At 45.2% G+C, this 20,986-nt stretch overlaps 1 long non-coding RNA gene across 1 annotated transcript in view; it reads right to left on the reverse strand.

The window, feature by feature from the left end:
* Positions 1 to 8,935: 8,935 nt before the first annotated feature.
* Positions 8,936 to 20,986, reverse strand: part of LOC135055038 (uncharacterized) — a 76,347-nt gene continuing 64,296 nt past the window's right edge. The window contains exon 3 of the long non-coding RNA XR_010243625.1: positions 8,936 to 9,270. This is a non-coding gene — a long non-coding RNA (uncharacterized LOC135055038). The remainder of the gene's footprint in view (positions 9,271 to 20,986) is intronic.

Consider the following 20,986-nt stretch of genomic DNA (forward strand, 5'->3'; position numbering starts at 1 on the left):
TTGGATATCAAGGATGCATATCTACACATCCCCATATGGCCTCCTCATCAGGTTTACCTCAGGTTCGCTATACTGGACTGCCACTTTCAATTCCAGGCGTTACCCTTTTGTCTTTTCACAGCTCCAAGGGTGTTCATAAAGGTCATGGCGGAGATGATGATGCAATTGCGCAGGATGGGAGTGAACATTGTTCCCTATGTGGATGATCTCCTGATAAAAGCTGCGTCCAGAGAATATCTGCTGCAGGCCATCGATTGGACTACTCGTCTGCTTACAGACCACGGGTGGATCCTGAATTTCCAGAAGTCTCACCTGGAACCGTCACAGAGAATTCAGTTTCTGGGGATGATACTGAACACAGTATCTCAGAAGGTATACCTTCCCATGGACAAGGCCTTGGCAATCCAAGCTATGGTTCGCTCAGTCCTCAAACCTCGCAGGATCTCAGTCCACGTTTTCATTCATCTGCTGGTCAAAATGGTGGCCTCATACAAAGCAGTTCAGTACAGCAGGTTTCATGCCCACCCTTTCCAACTGGATTTACTGAACAAGTGGTCAGGGTCTCACCTATACAAGCACCAGCTTGTGTCTCTGTTGCAGAGAGCAAGGATTTCCTTGTTGTGGTGGCTGCAAGTTCCTCACCTAGTGGAGGGTCGGAGTTTCAGTTCCCAGTCATGGATACTGCTAACAAAAGATGCCAGCCTCCGAGGTTGGGGAGCAGTGACCCAGGGGACCCAATTCCAGGGAAAATGGTCAACGCAGGAATCTGCACTCCCAATAAATGTACTGGTCCTCCGTGCGATTTACAATGCCCTTCTGCACGCCTCCTCTCCTCTCAGGCATCAAGTCATCCAAGTACAGTCGGACAATGCCACGGCAGTGGCGTACATAAACCGAGAGGGAGGAACAAGAAGCAGGGCCACAATGCGAGAGGTGTCAAGGATACTCCTATGGGTGGAGGCCAACGCAAGGGCCATCTCAGCCATATTCATTCCAGGAGTGGACAACTGGTAAGCAGATTTCCTCAGCAGGCACGACCTCCATCGGGGGGAATGGAGCCTTCATTTTCAGGTATTCCAACAGCTGGTTCACCAGTGGGGATGTCCACAGATAGACTTGATGGCTTCTCGTCTCAGCAAGAAGCTCCGTCGCTACTGTTCTAGAACGAGGGACCCGCAGGCGGCTGCTGTGGATGCTCTGACGGACTTACCAGTTTGTGTACCTGTTTCCCCCAATTCTTCTCATTCCAAGAGTTCTAAAGACTCAAAAGGGAAAGCATTCAGGCAATTCTGATTGCTCCGGATTGGCCTCGACTGGCCTGGTATGTGGACCTCCTGACCATGTCTCTGGAGGAACCTTGGACTCTGCTTTCTTCATCAAGGACCATTCGTCTATCCAGACGAGGGAAATTCTAGCCATAAAAGGTCTCTTCTCCAAGGTGATTTCCACGATGGTCCAGTCCAGGAAGGTGATCACGTCTAAACATTACCACCATATCTGGAAGAAATATGTCTCCTGGTGTGAAGGTAGAAAATATGATCCTACGGAGTTTCGACTTGGTCGTTTTCTACTCTTCCTACAAACAAGTGTGGATATGGGCCTACGATTAGGCTTCATCAAAGTCCAGATTTCGTCTCTCTCCATTTTCTTACAAAAACAACTTGCTGTTCTGCCGGATGTTCAGAATTTCCTGAAGGGGGTTCTTCACATTCAACCGCCCTTCGTCCCTCCCATGGCTCCGTGGTATCTAAATGTGGTCTTGAACAAAGGGTGGAATTGAAATATCTTACTTGGAAGACTGTCATGTTGCTGGCGTTAGCCTTGGCAAGACGTGTCTCAAAATTGGGGGCCTTATCCTGTAAGAGCCCTTATTTGATATTTCATGATGGTAGGGCGGAGCTCAGGACTCACCCGCAGTTTTTGCCGAAAGTAGTGTCGGCTTTTCACGTACGTCAACCTATAGTCCTTGGATGTGGTGAGGTCATTGAGAATTTACGTCAAGAGGCATGCTCGTCACAGAAAATCTGACTCGCTGTTTGTACTTTATGACGCTACCAAGATTGGTCGTCCTGCTTCAAAGCAGTCCATTGCTCGTTGGCTCAGGTTGACCACTCAACAAGCTTATTCTTCGGCAGCATTGCCACTTCCGACTTCTATCTAGGCCCACTCCACAAGGACGGTGGGTTCTTCCTGGGCTGCTGCCCGGGGTGTCTCGGCCTTACTGTTGTGCCGTGCAGCGACTTGGTCTGGCTCAAGCACGTTTGTAAAGTTTTACAGGTTCGACACCTTGGCCAGTGATGACCTTTAGTTTGGTCAGGTGGTTTTGCAGGGGTCTCAGCACTCTCCCACCCATTTTGGGAGCTTTGGGACATCCCCACGGTACTAAACTACATTCCCCAGTATCCACTAGGACATTAGAGAAAATAGGAATTTAATACCTACCGGTAATTCCTTTTCTCGTAGTCCGTAGTGGATACTGGGCGCCCGCCTCAGTGCTTCGTGTTTCCTGCTTACTACGTTGTAAGTGTTCCTGGTTGGGTCTGCTGTTGCTGCCCCTGTTCCATGTTTGATTAGCATTGCTAATCTTGTTGTTGGTTAGCGTTGCTTCCCTCTGTTTGGTTAGCATTGCTATCCTTTTACTGTTGTGTGTTGGTTCATTACCTCACCGCTGTTTATGTGTATATCCTTCTCTCAAGGTATGTCCGTCTCCTCAGGCACAGTTTTCCTCGACTAGGTCTGCAGGAGGGGCATAGAGGGAAGGAGCCAGCACACACTATTTATTTCTTAAAGTGCCAGGCTCCTATGGACCCGATCTATACCCCACGGTACTAAAGTACATTCCCCAGTATCCACTATGGACTACAAGAAAAGGAATTACCGGCAGGTATTAAATTCCTATTTTTGCAGCCACAAGCTTTTATTATTTTTATAGTCTTTTTTTTTAGCGGTTTTTCGATGTGTCTTAAATGCATAAAAGAAAAAGCAGCTCCAACAATTTCCCGTCGGTGTCGCAACAACAGTTACCTTTGTGTAACACTGCTGTTTTGATGGGCGCCAGCTAGATATACTAGCAAGTCCACACTGCCGATCACGGACTACGGACGGAGCATGGAGAGAAGGTAAGGCATCTGTTTCCGGTAGCCTTTTAAGATGCATATAAAGCAGCCTGTCTCGGACGGAGACTACCGGACAGTTCCTGATGTTGTCGTCCACCTCGGGAGCACCAGTGCTAGACCTTTGGGATCATAGGCTCTGGGGATTAGTAAGTGGCCGCGATCCCTGGGGTGGATGTCAGCAGTGGGGAATAAGGCGCTCCCCTGGTTGCCCTCCCCCCAGTTCATGACCAGTTTCCTCTGAGTTTTCTGCCTTGAACTTATAATCCTGCTTCCGTCTGAGACGCTAAGATATTCAGTTCAGTCAGAGTCGCTGTGCGGCTGTGTTCACTGGTGCGTCTGGTTCTGTTAGCCGTTTGTTAGCGCATGGTCGAATACAGAAGCGAGGTCCACGTCTCCCTGTATCCCGCTCTCCTGAGGCAGGTGATACAGCACTGATTTCCTACCTACCTTGGCGGTATTGTGTAGTTGGATAGGTGCCTGATGCAAATGAGTGACTATGAACATATATTGCTGTATTATTCACTGTGCGTCTAGATAAGCTAGTCTCCCGGTATAAGGTAAATACAGTAAAGTGCTTTCTCTTGATTCATACCCTCAATGCTGGTGCAAAGCAGGGTAGGGTCTGATTGTACTTCACTTTTAATATATGTAAAGTGAATACTGTCACATTGTTGCATAGTATTAATCCGATTGTGTGAAAAATATTGCTGTTATGTGTAAGAAAAGCAAAGGAGATGAGTCAGCACCTACATTAACATCATGTTTGTCCTGCAAAGCAGGGTTAACCTCTCAGGACCTGGTACAAGATGGGTTATGTGCAAAATGTTATAGTTTCATTAAAAACCTCAAATGTGTTAATAAACTGGCCTTAAGCCAGGTACCTGTTCAAGCACAAGAACCTCCTTGGGCATCTTTTGCACAGGTTTTATCCAATATAGCAGATCGCCTCAAGGATCTAGCTATATTGCCAGGTAAGGGGTACACACAGAACCCTTCCATGCAACAACCCCCTTGGATGAACATGATGTCACACTCAGTCCAAGATTTAGCTCAGACATCAGCTGCCTTTCAGCAAATGTTACAGGCAGACAGGCCCAGGGAACTGAAAACAGATAGACACAGAGTACTATCCTCACAGTCTACACAGTTTTCAGAATCCGAGGATACTTCAGATGATGAAGCTGGATCCTCTCACTCTGAGTCTACATCAAGAGAATTATTTATTATTTATTAACAGTTTCTTATATAGCACAGCAAATTCTGTTGCGCTTTACAACTGAACACAATTAGAAGACAAAACTGGGTAAATACAAACAGTCATAGAGGTAGGAGGGCCCTGCCCACAAGCTTACAATCTATGGGAGAGAATAGGACCACCATACCTCAGTAGATATACCTGAGTTAATTTATGAAGTAAAATCCACTCTGTCAATAGAAGAGGTAGTAGAGCCTATATTAAAATCTAAGATTCCTGTCTTTAAATGTCCAAAAATGATTATAGCAGAATTTCCTAACTCAGGTCAGCTGATGGAAATCATGCAAGAGGCATGGGTAACACCCAGTAAGAAATTTAAGATACCTAAGAAATGGGATTCTTATTATCCTCTCCCTTCTGTGGACTGTTTAAAAGGGGAAGTTCCACCCAAAGTAGATGCTCATGTAGTTTGACTAGTGCACAAATCTACATTACCTCTACCTTCTACATCATTAAACGATTGTCAGCAGCAGTGGACTCGCGTCCCGGCCGTTGCCTGGGAGCTAGGACGCCGCATCTCCCACCGGTCCCCGCCTGGCAACAAGTTGATGCTGGGCACAAGGCCTACTGATACCCGCCCGGCATCTAGCAACTGGCTGCCGGGCACTGGAAGTCCCTGGACTCCTAGCAACGGGGACGCTGCAGGCAGATGGCGTTCCCCATTGCTTAGTCTGTAGCTATGTGCAGCAGGGCAGCTGCACTTACTTTTATAATTAGCTAGCTGATTGGGTCAACTCCCTTTATACAGTATTCACTTCCAGTTCACTCCCCAAATCACTGGTTATAGTTTCTGCTACATGTGAGAACCTGTCATCCCTGTGAACTCCTGAAATTTGGATACCGTCTTGTTCATTTTTCTTACTGGAACCAGCTCTCCTAGAATTCAGGTTTTTGTGTGGAACTTCCACACAGATTCTTGTCATTCGCACTTATTTCATTATTATTACCACCTTGTGCATTGTTGCATTTATATTTAGTTAAGTGGCTTATATCACCCTGTGCAGTGTTGCATTTACATATCATCTGTGTTTAATTGTTATACCATCCTGTGCATTGTTGCATTTCGTACTTTCAGTTTGTTATTATATCACCCTTTGCATTGTTGCACCCACGTACTATCTGTTAATTATCTGTCTGAGTATTGAGCAGCGTTATCAAGGTTGTGTCCAGTGAACGTCTCACTGTATTGCATTTACTCTTGCCCAGCCTCCAATAGTCGCCTTGTCCTTACATAAGACCTGGGGGCATCTGAGTACAGGGTGGACCTAATTCACCCTGGAAAGGTGGTTGCTAAAGGTGAAGCCGAACATCGCAGGAGGCAAGTAAATTAGTAAAAGTAATTAGTAAAAGCTTTCGGGCATAGACCATCAATGATTTTGAAACCTTGATGGTTGGTGGCCATCCCTACCCCATAGAGGGTATCCGGTCTTTAGGTCGACATCACTTAGGTCAACACTCATTAGGTCAACCACTATTGGTCGACATGCATTAGGTGAACATGGTCATTAGGTTGACATGGCAAAGGTCGACACATGAAAATGTCGACATGAGTTTTTCAAATTTTTTTTGTTTTATTTAACTTTTGTATACTTTACTATCCACGTGGACTACGATTGGGAATAGTAACCGAGTGCAGCGGTAATGGAGCGAGGCACCTTGCCCGAAGCTGCGAGGGAACACTATACACTAATTGGGGTTCCCGGTCACTTTACGAAGAAAACAACACCTTTTTTTTTTTAAACTCTTGCCCTTTTTCCATGTCGACCTTTTCCATGTTGGCCTAATGACCTGGTCGACCTATTTCAGGTGTCGACCTAGTCACTGTTGACCAATAGTGGTCGACCTAGATAATGTCGACCCAATGATCCACACGCTCCATAGAGTTAGAACAGCTATCACAATTGGATGAGACTGGCCCAGAACACAGTGCACATTGAGAATAATAGGTACTGTGGTTGCCAAACATACTGTAGGAGATAGACATGAAACTGCCGTGTCTACATGTTTTCTGGAAGGCATCAGCTTAATAAATAGGCTTCTCATTGCCATCTTTACGTTTAAACATTTTAACAACCTATTTTTAATGGTCAGTACCAGTCAATCATTTTGTGTTTTGTTTTCATGCATTTTAACACATTTTCCAAGTACATGTGTGTCTGAATGATCTCTGTGTGTGTAGCAGGGGGAGGAAGTACAATGTCTGCTTATTTGCTTAATGATCAGAAAGCAGTTAACACTGAAATCATCCAGTAATTCATTTATAATCTTGTATCTGCTATCACTGGGGAGGAGTCATCGGGAACAAGCCTCTGTGTGCTCGGGAAGACGACAGAGAAACTACTCCCCCACAGCAGCGAGAGGAGGCATAGGACTGAAAGTGGGGGAAATAGAAGACGAGCATCTAACAGCATTGGTGGCCTTTACTCCTTTTCAGGTGAGATCTGCATTTTCTGATCAAAATCTTTTGTAATATAAAATATAAAATAATGTGCACTTGGCTGACTCTAATTAACAGAGACAGTACATACTACAGATACAATACTACAAACAGCCATGGAGCCAAGGTATATGTATTTTTAAAGCAGCAGGATTTTATGTTCGGTGAAGTAAAATTAAAGTGATATACAGTAACCTGGATTATAGTTTAATGCTGTGGCTTCAACAGGCAAGGACATACACAGTCATGTAATATTTTGTATTTATAGGAAAAAATAATATTTGTCACCATAATCATTATCAGGTACTGTATGTATATTATGCTCCCTTGTGTCTTATAATAATAATAATAATAATAATAATAATATTCATCATCATAAAAGAATATGCATTTATAATCTCCTTTGCTCTGTCCTCACCTTAATCCAGCTCTGAGTTAATACATCCCCATGTATTATTCATGTTTCTTACAGCTGATCTATCCTGGCAGATCTGGCTGGAAATGACCCATTTTTGATCAGACTAGGATTCCCGAGCTGTCTGCTCTGCCATTTTACACCAACATTCCCAGCTCTGCAGCACATCAATCTGAAGGGACCAAAATCAGCTACATGATGTGATCATTGGAAAATCTGGGTTTTATTCTCTGCAGGAGCACTTGTGTGCTTCAGCACATGGCTGAGGATCCCACTAAGGGGCTGATATAAAGTTAGCTGCAAATGATGTCTGGGTTTAAAAAATGTACTTTTTGAAAAATCATATTGCACATCAAGGCTGACAAATGCAGAAATCTGTATACAGGGCAAACAGCTCTATTTTTATATTGGATTTTACAGTTGTGCAAGGTATTGCCCCTCACAGCAGATGTGCATTTTACATCCATCCGGCCAAGCACAAATGTTTCCCATTTGCAAATTTTGCACTCATTGTACCCGATAATTGATCTGGTTTTAATGCTAAATCAGCCACTCAATGGTTAAAAAAAGATAATAATGTAGTAATGATATTCCATAAGTGTACTTTATTATATCAGAATTTTGATACACAATTAGGACCTCATTCATGTAAACGCGTATTGTGGCTTTTGACTCCACAACTTGTTCTTTATTAAGTGCACATGCATGTCTGTTCAAGGTGCATGTGTTTTGCATTGGTGATACGGCCACATTTTGAACTTATGGTTCCCTGCTCCAAATGGGCAGGGACAGGTACCAGGACACATTATACATTTGTGCAAATCATGTTCTGCTTCGGAGGCGGTCCTTAGAACATTTACCCTATTTATAAATGGCGTTTATTTTAATTTTTTTAGTTTTAGAATGGTTATTAAATGTATTCATGGCATTATGCAGCAAAGTTATCTGCCTCACTCTCTTGCAAACTCATAATCATAATGACACTCATGACAAACGAACATTACATGTGATGTGCAACCATCACTGGTCATTCCCTACATAACTGGTGTGTTGTAATCCATTGGGAATCCTTCAGGATCGCCACCCACGGGTTCTTGGAACTCCCCTCAAACATAACCTCTTCTCCTGGCTACATTGTTGGCTGCTCATCCATCTCTCTATCCTTCCTTTAACTTACAAAACTAAGCCAGGCTTCTAAAGCCCGGATATGCCTCCTGCTCTCCCTACAGGGTAAATCTCAGTTCTCCTCTTGAACTAATGAGTTTTTCCCTGCTGGCAGTTAGGGATGGCTATTGGTGGGTTAACCATTGGTAGTCAGCATAGATTGTGTTATCTGTGATTAACATGGATTATATTAAACTATCAATGGATGGAGAACCATTGATGATTTGCACCCATGGAGGCCCTTTCCTGCTGGGGGAAGGTTTGTGTCCCTGGTGCCTAGAAAAAACAAAACACCTTCGCCACCTGACAACCATTGATGGCCGAGAACCATTGGATCTCAACCATTGGTGGCAAAACCATCGACCATAAGTGGTTATCCCTAGAGGCAGTGTGACCTGTGACAAGTACCTTGCTGCTCTCATGGCCTTCCAGCTCTTATTGCATGCTTTATTACTCTAAACTTCTGTCAAATGTAAAGGTATTATTGTATTAACCAGCAAAATATCCATGTATCATAAAAAAAATGTTGATTTAAAGATGAGATGATATCCAGTATAATATACTTTTAATATTCAACTGTCATTTTTGGTAAAATGTTACACAGTTTATACTATTTAATTTAATATTTTGAACCCTTGTATCCCAAGGTATCTGAAAATGCGGGGTAGCTCTGCCATTTGTTGGTCAGTTCTGCTGCTGGTGGCACTTTTCACTCATAGTGTCGCCCCGAAAGGAGGTCGTGGTGGTGCGAGAGGAGGGGCCCGTGGAGGGTCACGTGGGACATCTCGTATGCGTGCAAAATTCCCTACACGCTATGGATCCTTCAGGGTTGCTGCTGGTGCAGCGGCAGCAGGGGCAGTGGCAGGAGCAGCGGCAGGGATGGCTGGAAGGAGAAGGTGGAAATATGATGATGATTCAAATGCAGGGATGCAGTGGAATAACGGCACAGATGACGGGATCTATAGCTACAGGGCATGGACATCTGATGCAAATAACCTTTCCAAATGCCTTCCTATCATCTTTACCTCTTATGCTACTATCATTCTCAAGTTGTATTTTTTTTAACAATCAGCTATACATGCAAGCTATTGGAGATAAGCTACTTCGGAGAGATTGTTGTTGAAACCATGAAGTATATTTTAGAATGTCCAATATTCCTTGTTACCTACACACCAGAAAGTAGGAGCTACCTGCAACCTGTATACAGATTGGCAGACATAGGACTTTGGGGTCTATTTACTAAGCCTTAGATGGAGATAAAGTACCAGCCAATCCGCTCCTGACTAACTGCCATGTCATAGTCTGGGTTTGAAAAATGACAGGAGTTGATTGGCTGGTAGTTTATCTCCGTTGACTTTATCTCCATCCAAGGCTTAGTAAATAGACCCCTAAATTTACTAAAGGTTGATTTTCATCAATTTGAAATCGATAAAAATGGATGAAAATCGATCTTTAGTAAATAAACCCCTTAAATCAATGGTATCCAAACTTTCTTGAATCACGGCGCCCTAGAGTATCAGCACTTTTTTCACAGCACCCCTAGGCCAAAAGTTTTTTTTATTGATAAATTTGGAAAAAAAATATTAAACTAAGTAAATTGTTCCTACCTGTCATCCTTAGGGTCAGTTATGTGGTGGTATACAGTTGTGCTTCTGATTGTCCATATGTTTTATGATCGGCAGCCACTAGCACTGGTTTTGCCTAACACTCTGACTATAAATAATTTCATTTGGTCCTGGACCACCAACCCGAGGCACCCCTGGAGAGCCTCACGGCACCCCTGGAGAGCCTCACGGCACCCCAGTTTGGGAACCACTGCCTTAAACCTTTAGTATATAAACCCCCTACAAGTGGTATTCATGCCGCTGTAAGCCCCATGTTCACCTGACAAGCATTTTCTTATAAACCCGGTTTCCAAGGAACAAATTATATCGATGTTGTGTTGAATTAGCTCTTCAGTCTGTAAACAGGGCCTAACATGAATTCACTAGATTTTTATTTTACAACATTTGTAAGCTCTGATAATCACTGGTTTCAATCTATGCCCAGATAATTATTGCGTTATTACCAATCACGTACTTGCCGACTTTCCAGGAATTTCTGGCAGTCAACCGAATTTCCGGGAGAGTAGAATAGCCTATCGGATCCCACACACTTCACCAGAGATGTGTTTCACAGTTAATTGCATGATTGTAGACCCACCCCTGCTGCAGTATGCTGCACATTCTGCCATTGTACAGCGGGTGCAGGGATGTAAACACAGGTTTGGTAGTGTCAGGCTACCAGGACCCCCCTAAATGGACGTCAGCTCCAGGATATCTCCCAGAGGAAACATGTAAAATCTAAGCAGGTATGCTTTGTAGAAGAAAATATATTAAGGCTGCCAGTATTTTAGGTGTTGTAACCTTTCAAATACCATCAGCACCAACTGAAAACTTACATGGATTTCACAATGTGGCCCTTGAAAGTCACAAGCAGACCAGCCAGATTGTTAATGACATTCCTGTGCACCAATCCCAGAACAAGGCTGCACCAGTGTGCTGAACCAGTATTAGAAAACACTGCCTTTTGTGTTTTTCTTTTTTTTACCTGTTACTGTAATGTCATTGTAATCCTCAACATTTCTACTGTATCCATGGAAACACACTTCATCTATGGAATGTAAATGCTGTTGAATTTTCTGTATAAGTCATTGTTGCAAACTCATTTAGATATGGGAACACAGTATGTTTAGTTACATTTTCCATAACTCATGTATACTTTTGCTATAACTTTTGGACCAAAAGACACTAAAATGCACTAGTAACAAACATTGCCTCATATATTTACACAAAAAAAAAAAAAAAAAAAAAAGTATAAATACAAATATACCTTAAATACTGGCACATACAGTACTGTTGGGATGCGGTTAATTTGCCGGCGGTCGGGATCGTGGCGGTCAGGATACCGACGCCGGAATCCCGACTGCTGACAATACCGACAGCCGGAATCCCAGCTCAAAGGGACTATACCCACTCGTGGGTGTCCACGACACCCATAGAGTGGGAATAGAACCTATGGCGAGCCACCGAACCCGCAAGGGGACTCTTTGCGCTCGCACGCTGACAGGTGGGATGCCTTTGTCAGTATACTGACGCCCGGCATCCCGACTGGCGTAAAATCATCCGTTCACACTAGGGTTTACCGCGCAACTAATTGACTTATTCAGTTAGCAGGGTTTACCCACGTGTGAGTCACCAGGGTCAGACTGAACTGAAGCTGTGAGGAAAAGTCTGCGTATAACAAAACAAAAATCAGTCGCGCACAGGAAAAAACACACTAATTCCGCAGTTTACTCGGAATCAGCGTTTTTTCGTGCGTGAATCCTGATTTTTTTTGACACTGGTAAAAAGGCTATTTTATTGAATAGCCTTTCCCTGCGCCGCAGAGATTTTTGCCGGCAGTTAGTAATGTGGTAAACCCTGCGGATAATTGAATCCCCCCCCATGGACTTTCTCTGTGTTGCGCTCTATCTAAACCCCATCTTTTTCTCCTACTTTAAATTGGGTGCACGCTAGATGACCGTCAGTCTTGCCAATGGTTTTATCTTTGCTCCGGACCATGGAAGATTGCCGGTACACACTTTTCGATGCAATGAACAACAGAACAACATTTTGCTCCATCTTTCATTACACTGCATGGTGCCACAAGTGATATTTTCAGATCTGCCTTTACTGAAGGCGCAAATCTGAAGATGCCATTAAAGACGCACGGGAGCACACAATAGTGCATACACACTAGATGATATGGACAATTTGTTGTTCCAATTTGGCTCAAAAAGCAATTAAGAAATAAATATTCCTAAAATGTAGAGACAAATTCTTGGCAAAACCGATGCTTATGTACATCTCGCAAGTTTCTGGATCTGTGCATGCGCAGGAGCCACACTGTGCACGTACAGATCCTGGGCTGCGCTGTCGCTTGTAGTGCCCTGAATGCAGTAGCATGGTTGACATGATGCTGGCACTTTAGGGAGGCGGCATGTAGCATTGCAGAAAATGGGGGATCTGCCCCATTCTCTGGGACTGCTGAAACCATTGCAGCTTCTCTGGCTCCAGCAGCTTGAATTTCCCAGTCATCCTGAGTAACTTGAGATGTTGTTACTCAGATGACCAATGTTCAAGAAGATGATCTGATGCTGTGTCTTTGGACACAGGTGCTGATCAGAGAAGCCAGCAGGAGGCATCTATTTGCACAGGACACTCCCTGAAGCATTAGCTTAATATCGCACAGCTGCTGCATACAAAGACGAAGCAGCTAGGTGAACATCATCCATCTCTGAATCAGGCCCAATGTCTTTATGGGTGAGTCTTGGTATGTTCCCAGACAATGGTAGTGTAAGACACAAGAGGACTGTACCAGAAGTGTTTAGAGGCTGGGTTTGTACTTCTGTATGGACTTGTAAATTCAGTGGGAGTCTGTAGGTGGATTGAGATGGAAAAACAGTAAGCTTGACATATAGACGTATACAATGTAAAGTTTTGTAATTCACTGAAAACTGATATACCTTTACTTATAAACATTTGTATATAGTGCCATCATATTCAGTTACACATTACAAATGGGAATAGAACAGTAAATAAAATGAGACAGGGTAATAACAGAGATACAGAATGATCAGAGGGCCCTGCTCTCAAGCTTACATTCTACAGGGAAATAGGAATTTGATGCATGAAGATAAGTGCTACCTGTTGCAAATTGGTTCAGCCAGTTTGTAGAGGTTCTTGGTGGGCTGTATGCATGATCCATTCACACAGCAATGTTGGGTTTGGGACCAGAGGGTTAATGTGAGTGTAGAAAGAGAACACATACATTTTGTGTGAACTGTGTAGGGGAGATAATTGGGTAGAATAGCTTATATGGGTGGTTTAGGAATTTCATCCATTTACCTGAAGAAGCGTGTTTACAGGGAATGTTTGGAGACTAGAGGCAAGTCTTGTATGAGGGAGGGCGTTCCACAGAGTGGGTAAAGCCCACAAAAAGTAGTGACACACAGCCTTAGTCTCATAAATTGTATAATTCCAATAGTAAACTAAGTAACAACAAGGTGTGAGCCTTAGGAACACACATAAACAATTCAGACACGACTATGAAATGGGTTACAGGCCCTTCTCAGAAATTTCCTATGCAAATATATCCACTTCTGGGTATGCACATATGTATATATCAAAACAGGTATTAGAATGAAAACTAGCCCCTCACTTCTGCTTGCATATTACATGTAAACCCTATATTCTTGTATTTGAAATGTGGAAGAGCCAATGATAATTTCTCCCAAACACTTAATTAGCTAATGATAACCATATTCAACAATTAACATGTTACATTTTGCTAATGCTTATAATATATACACAGACAGCCATACATACACCTGTATCTTACAATAACATGTTTTGTGTATACAAATATGTTGTACTGTATATAGGAGCCAGACATACAATGTACAGCAGAGAGGGGATAAATCCACATATATACAATCAGTCCGGGGGAGGGACAGCAGAAAAATATGAATACTACAATACGATGGGACATGCAGTCTACCTAGCCCTAGGTATAGGGTAATGTTTTATATTGTGTGGATGTTTTGGACTTTTGTTAAGCAGACTGTGTATTGTGCTTTACAGTAAATCACTGTAGCACCACTCTTTATATTCAAATGTTTTTGTGTGTTCAATTTAATAATAAATGTGATTTTTGAACTTTGGCATGATGATGTGGTCTTGCACTTTGGATTCATTTGGTGTATTATACAAGCGTTTTAAAAGCTAAAGTATATTTTCTCCAGTTGAGACAGTAGAGAAAAGAGGTTTATATGTATTCTAAATAGAGCCTTAAAAAATGTAAAACAATCCTACTATAATGTGTGTGTGCTTCAATAACATACCTCCCAATTTTTTGAGGGTCATGGGTGCGAAAGTGGGGATTGGTTGGGAGGAAGAGCACTGTCACCACTAAATAGAAATTATTCACAGTGCAAGGGGAGAGCCTGGGGGCTGCCCAGCATCTCAGAGAGTGATGGGCGCGCCCCCACACTGATGCAATGAGGCTCTACCCCCTTCCCAGGGAGGCTCTGCCCCTTTTTCGAGCAGGCACAGTCAGAGTACGGTTTTCATATAGCGCAATGTTGGGAGGTATGCAATCGTGTATAGAAGAGATTATACAGAAATGTGTTTGTTTATTCAAACACAACAAACATTGTTAATGTATGCATTTAAAACAGATCCATCCAGGTCTTCTTAAAAAAAAAAAAAATACAGTAGTATATAAGATGAGGAGGGTTTTTATTTTCTGGGAGTTTTTTTTTTTTTTTTAATTGTGTCCTAATGACAGAAAGGGGTGTACACCATACACTACATTCCATACTTGCCTACTCTCCAAGAATGCCCGGCAGACCCCCAGATCTTGGTGGCTCTAAGAGACCTTAGGAAGTGTAGGGAAGTCTCCTGGAAACAGTGCCCCTCTGGGCAGAGGCGACTGCCATTTCCTCTCCTTGGCCGAGTTCTCAGCTGGATCCGCCACTATGCATTGCCCACTTGGCTGAGACACATAGCCCGCACCGCTCACCTGGCTGATCATTTCTGGAAGGGGCAGTCGAAAAACCATATTTGAAGGATGTTTTAGCTGTTAACAAATGAACCATTCCATGTAACGTACGGGACATAAAGGAAACTTCTACTTGATACTTCAACTCATCTGTTTGGGAGGAATTCAATTGGGAGCGAGGTTTAGCGATGTAAAAAACCTTGTTTACATCACATCCAATTTTGGAATACTGTTGGTATGCGTGCTCTCGATACCCATGGTATCCAATTAAAGAAATCAGGATTTTGGTACTTACCGATAAATCCCTTTCTCCGATTCCACAGGGGCCACTGGAGCGTAGTTACAATGGGGAAATAGTAGGCAGTAATTGGGAGCTGGCACTTTCAAATTCTCACACTGTGGCTAGCTCCTCCCCTACTATCTCCCCTCCAAGCCAGTCTACCTAAAACTGTGCCCGAGGAGAGCTGGAATAAACAAACCGTAAGGTAGAGGAGGTTAATGAAGCCCTGTAAACCAGGATAACACAAACCAAACCTGGAACAGAACCTAACAAACAACCGGCTAGCCCGAACTCAACAAGCAGTCATATGGTGATCTGCAAACGGTTAAGCAAAAAACAAGGAGGAACAGCGCTGGGCGGGCGTCCAGTGGCCCCTGTGGAATCGGAGAAAGGGATTTATCGGTAAGTACCAAAATCCTGATTTCTCCTTCATCCACTAGGGGCCACTGGAGCGTAGTTACAATGGGGACGTCCCAGAGCTCCCAAATCGGGTGGGAGAGCGCTGAGAGTCCTGTAAAACCGCTCGGCCAAACTGTGATGCAGAGGCCGCAAAAGTGTCAAACTTGTAGAATTTGACAAAACGAATGTCGGTCCGACCAAGTAGCCGCCCGACATAAGGTATTCATGGAGACCCCACGGGCAGCTGCCCCCGAAGGTCCCACCACGCGCGTAAAGTGCGCTGAAATGTTAAGATGTATCCAACAGCCCAGCATATGCTGGGACCCCGGCTACTTAGTACGGGAGCATCGTACAGAATAAAGAAGAAAAAACCCTTTGTCGAATAGCCTAAGACCTCTGTAAAGAGAGTCAGCGAGCCCTGACAACATTCAAAGAGGACTGAAAAACACTAGTGTCAGATTTATATGAAAAACGGACATCCCCTTTCGAAGAAACGACCGCTGAGGCCGAAGCTCAGCCGGGGGAGTAGCTAATAGAGTACTCCCTGAAAGAGAGCCCGAACTTACGGCCGCCAGGCTAATTTCTTTTGGAAGAAAACCGAAAAAGGCAGAGACCTAAAATTCAGGTCAATGTGGTTTGAAGCGCAGCGGAGCAAAACCTCCCAGAGAAACCAAAGATGACGGCTGAATGGTAACTGAAAGAAGGGGAAAACCCCCTTTTATCCTTATTGTGTCCCATACAGCATTCCAAAAGTGGCAAAAGCGAGAAGAGGTAACAGACTTCTGAAATCGGGGCCTAGTAGGCCTAACCGAACTAGGGAACTCCTCCCTTCTGAGGTCTCGTGAACAGTCACACGGTTAAATGAAACCAGTGTAAGATTGAACAAAGAAAAGGACCCTGTTGAAGTAGACAGTCCAGTCTAGGTAGGAGCCAAGGCTCCTCTACTGGCAACAGGTGTAGCCGTATCTTCAAGTCATGGGTGGCCCAACCAGAGCCACCGAGAGGACTAGCACGCATATTCCCCTCCTGTGTTACCGAAAGTGAGGTAGAAATAGAAAAGGAGGCAGGATAGAATAACCAGAAACTCCCAGGAGCCCTGAGGGCATCCTCGGATACTGCCACCAGAGCTCACGTCCGTGAGTAGTAAAGAGTTAAAGAGTCAGTCAGAACGCCCTGAGGTAGATTCGAAATCTCCGCCCACAGCAGACCAGCTGACAAAACTCCGGGGAATGTTCCCTCACCCAGGAGTCTGACCTGGTAGCCTGACCTGGGAAGAAGATTGTTGTCCCCCGCTCAGAGGGGAATGTAGGCGACCACTCATTGCGTCGCAACTTGTGTTGAGAAAACGTCTACGAGGAGCATAAATTGGATCTGTGTCGAACCAGAAGCTCCTGGATCCTCCGGATCTTCAGAAGCCACGTAATGTACAGAGTAGGATAGTAGCAGTAGATTGTCCCATTAGGGAACCAACGTCACCCCCTTGAAAAGAGTTATTCTGTGATCTTCCTGAACCCTGTGGGAGCGGAAGAGAGACCGAAAGGAAAGGACTTACAGTGAAAATGAGAATCCTGTAATGCGACTCTGAGTAAAGCCCGATGAGGAAACCCAACGGAAATCAGTAAACAGGCATCCCTGAAGACAAGGGACGCGTAAAACTCCCTTTCTTGTTCAAACTAGCAATCACAGACTGAAAGGATTCTAAGGCCAGAATAGGCCTGGCCGAGCCAACTGGCTTCGGAACGTGAAAAAACCAAAGGCCTGAGAACTGTCTCGATTCAAATGATATGTAAAAAACAGGGATCAACACCCTTTGCGGTTAGAAGCATATGGAGCGCCGCCTGCAGTATGACTCTCTTGTCATCGTAAATCGGCCGACCCCTGCCGAGGGACTCCCGAGACGGTTGTACTCCAAATCTAGTCTGTAACCGGCCAAGCCTTCTTCCACCGACCTGCGCCCACCCTGGGACCCTCCAGGTGGTAGGAAAGTCTGACCTGTAGTGTGTGTATAGGATGATGTAAAATCAGACTGGACCGAGGTTGTTGAACCTCTGCTTCAGCTTTTTTTTTTTTTTTGAGATCCCCTGGCGACGGAGATATCGCCCGTGTGGAGTCGAAAGCTTGAAAGGGCACGGTAAAACTCTAAAGGAAAGACCGGTAAAGGTCTGTCTTGGAGCTGGGGCAGAAGTAGGAGAAAGCAAAGTGGACTTACCTCCAATGGTTCAAGAAATCCTGCAGAAAGTTCCTTCCCCTGAACCATCTGCCCCGTAGGATTTCATGTTCACCTGTCACTGTCGCAGCCCCAGAGGTCGTCGGGTTAAGACAGCCCAAGCGAAAATGCAGGTTCCGAGTCTGTAGACGTGGAGACCTCCAAAGAACATAAAGCAGAATCGTGATTCTGACCCGTACCAAAGTATCAATTGATCCTGATGCGAAACATCCTGTAACCTAGAGGACAATTGTTCCACAACCTACCTGCTCCGGACAAGGTAGAACCCTGCTGCCGTATATGTCTTCGATGGGTCCCTGAGCAAGGTTGCCTCAGGAAAACGGCAGCTTGTTGGACCGGCGATACATCGAGGGGTATACCCTGGAGAGGTACTGATACCATTTCCTGCCGTCTGCGGGGAAAGGATAGGAAAACAAACATTGTTTGATACCTGAAATTGTGTATTCGGGTGTCTGCCGGCCGTCTACCGGAGGCTGGCCAGCTCATCCGAAACTGGACCAGTCGCTGTCATTTCGTCATCGGTGTCGAACCCTGATGGACTTGACGTGTCCGCCTCCTTTACCTGCAGTCTCAGACGAACTGCTGTATAATGCACCTGGATATTCTGAGACACTGGTTCAGACTCCACAGAAAACAGACATCATCATTATTGTAACATGGAAGGTTAGCAAGGTTCCTTTAGAAACCTGGAGAGGTGAAATGACATACAAGGTCTCTGGTTACCAGTGACATTACCTGCATAATCTGAGCTGTTCAAACAGGAGTGTCCTGCAGGTGCGTGGAGGGCTCTGCAGATGGCTCCACCGCATACTTCACACCTAAGAGGGAATTCTTTGACTATCCCAGGTGAGACAAACGAAAGGAGAAAAGGTGGGTTAAACAAACACAGCCCTATGTAAGGTCTGCGCTATAATGTGTGACCGACACGATTCAACTAAACTTTCTGGAGCAGCGGAGACCTGAACCAGTAGCGCTGCGCTGTGGGACAGGAGTTTTAGCCCTAGGCTATAGGATCTCTTGGATTCAAACCCCTGTTCAGATACCCGCTACTAGCATATTGAGCCACAGCGCTATTTGTCTGATGCCTTACACTCATTCCCCAAATTACAAATAGCATTAGTAACTAGTGACACCAAGGAATAATAAAGGGAAGGCAACACCCCGCCCTGTATGTAGTGTACCGCTAATTAAGGTGCACCAGATGTTTCTCTGAGGTTCCGCTGGCTTTTCAAAATGGTGACCAGCCTGTGAGAAAAGATGGGGGAAAACGTTATGTGGCAAGGTGGGGTATCTTGTTATTAGAAAACATTGCGGAAGTGTCTGTTTTATCCCCTATATATGGTATTGTATGGATATATCTATATACATACCCACACACACTTAAATATAGATATCTACTTATATCTATATACACACACCACAGTGAAGCCCACCGGGTAGATAAATACTGTGCACCTAATAGGGTAGATAAATACTGTGTATTTGTAGGGTAAAGAAATAGTGCACAGTAGATTTTTAATTATTAATGAGCTGAGTCCCAGCTCCTGTAATAGAGCAGGTTTCCTGATATAAATGTCTGAAATGCCGGGCAGAGGACTCCCCTGCAGGGAGGAATGTAGCCAAAGCAAGATATAACAAATATTTCTGTAGCACACTGCACAGAAAAGCTAAAAACCCCAGAGACTGGATGTGTTGTCTAGAGAAAATGAGAGCTGGGAGCCGCCGCCGGGGGGAATAAGCTTCAACACCCCCCCCCCCCCCCCCTTATACATGTTAAGAATGTTAAGAATCCTCCCTGCGCAGCCAGGAGAGGAAAGGAGCTTTCAGCGGGCCGGGGAGCGGGGGACTGTGGAGCGGCGTCTCGTCATGCAACGGCCGGGGAGCGGAGAAAGCCCGCCGTACAGATCAGGAGTTAGCTCCGCCCCCTCGTCCTAGTTCTTGGCGGCCGCTGCTGTGCTTTCTCCCTGCATCCCCCGGCCGCCTGAATGCTGCGGCCGGGGAGCGGTGTGCGGCCGGGGAGCGGAGATCTGAGCCCGCCGAACAGAGCGGGAGTTAGCTCCGCCCCCCTGCCCCGGTCACTTATCAAATTAAAAACCACATTATCCCCCGGCTGCTTGTAAGTGTGTATGTTGCAGCCGGGGAGTGTAAATGTATCACCCGGCTGCCTATATGCTGCAGCCGGGGAGTGAAGAGCGCTGAGCCCGCTTACAGAGCGGGCTGAAGCTCCGCCCCCCACATAATGGCGCCAATTTCAAATTAGTAAGTGCGCCTTTTATGCACTCCAGCCTGGCTATGACTGGAAAGTATAGGAGAGCCTTGTATTAAAACACTGAAAAATGTAAAAACATACATCAGTCTGGAGGGGGGGAGATTGTACTCACCGCTTCCTTCCGTCAGGCGTTTCGACCCAGCGGCCCCAACACACGCCGCACGCAGCGGTGTCCGGCCGGAATCTTTTTGTGGTGGAGCGGTCCCGACACGCGCCGCACGCAGCGGTGTCCGACCACGTATACTCACCGCTGCCATGCTGCCGGAATCTTCTGCTGGTGGAGCGGCCCCGACACGCGCCGCACGCAGCGGTGTCCGGCCAACTCAGGAGAGCTCAGTGTCTCCCTCAGCCGGGGGCCCATCCCGAGCCGCACGCAGCTGCGATGGGACCCCGCCGGCAGCTCCCGCGGTGCAGACTGGCAGTGGCAGAGCTGCCAGTCTGTGCGTGTGTGATAGAAAAATAAAATAATAAAGAAAAAGGAAAAAATTCTTCAGCTAAACCCAAGTGAACCAGCTCCCTCGGGCACTAAACTAAGACTGGCTTGGAGGGGAGATAGTAGGGGAGGAGCTAGCCACAGTGTGAGAATTTTAAAGTGCCAGCTCCCAATTACTGCCTACTATTTCCCCATTGTAACTACGCTCCAGTGGCCCCTAGTGGATGAAGGAGAAAAATGGTTGCAGGGTTTTCATTGCTGAAAAACCACCAACGTGAGTAAGAAGAAATAAATAAAAAATGTATACTTACCTGTACAGTGATCTTTGCAGCTCCCAGTGGTATACCCTCCATCTTCCCACTGTGTAGGTGGCTGCTGGGAGGCTCAGGGGATGCTGGGAGATGTAGTT

Source organism: Pseudophryne corroboree, chromosome 3 (assembly GCF_028390025.1).
Source record: "Pseudophryne corroboree isolate aPseCor3 chromosome 3, aPseCor3.hap2, whole genome shotgun sequence".
In the NCBI taxonomy this organism is placed as follows: domain Eukaryota; kingdom Metazoa; phylum Chordata; class Amphibia; order Anura; family Myobatrachidae; genus Pseudophryne; species Pseudophryne corroboree.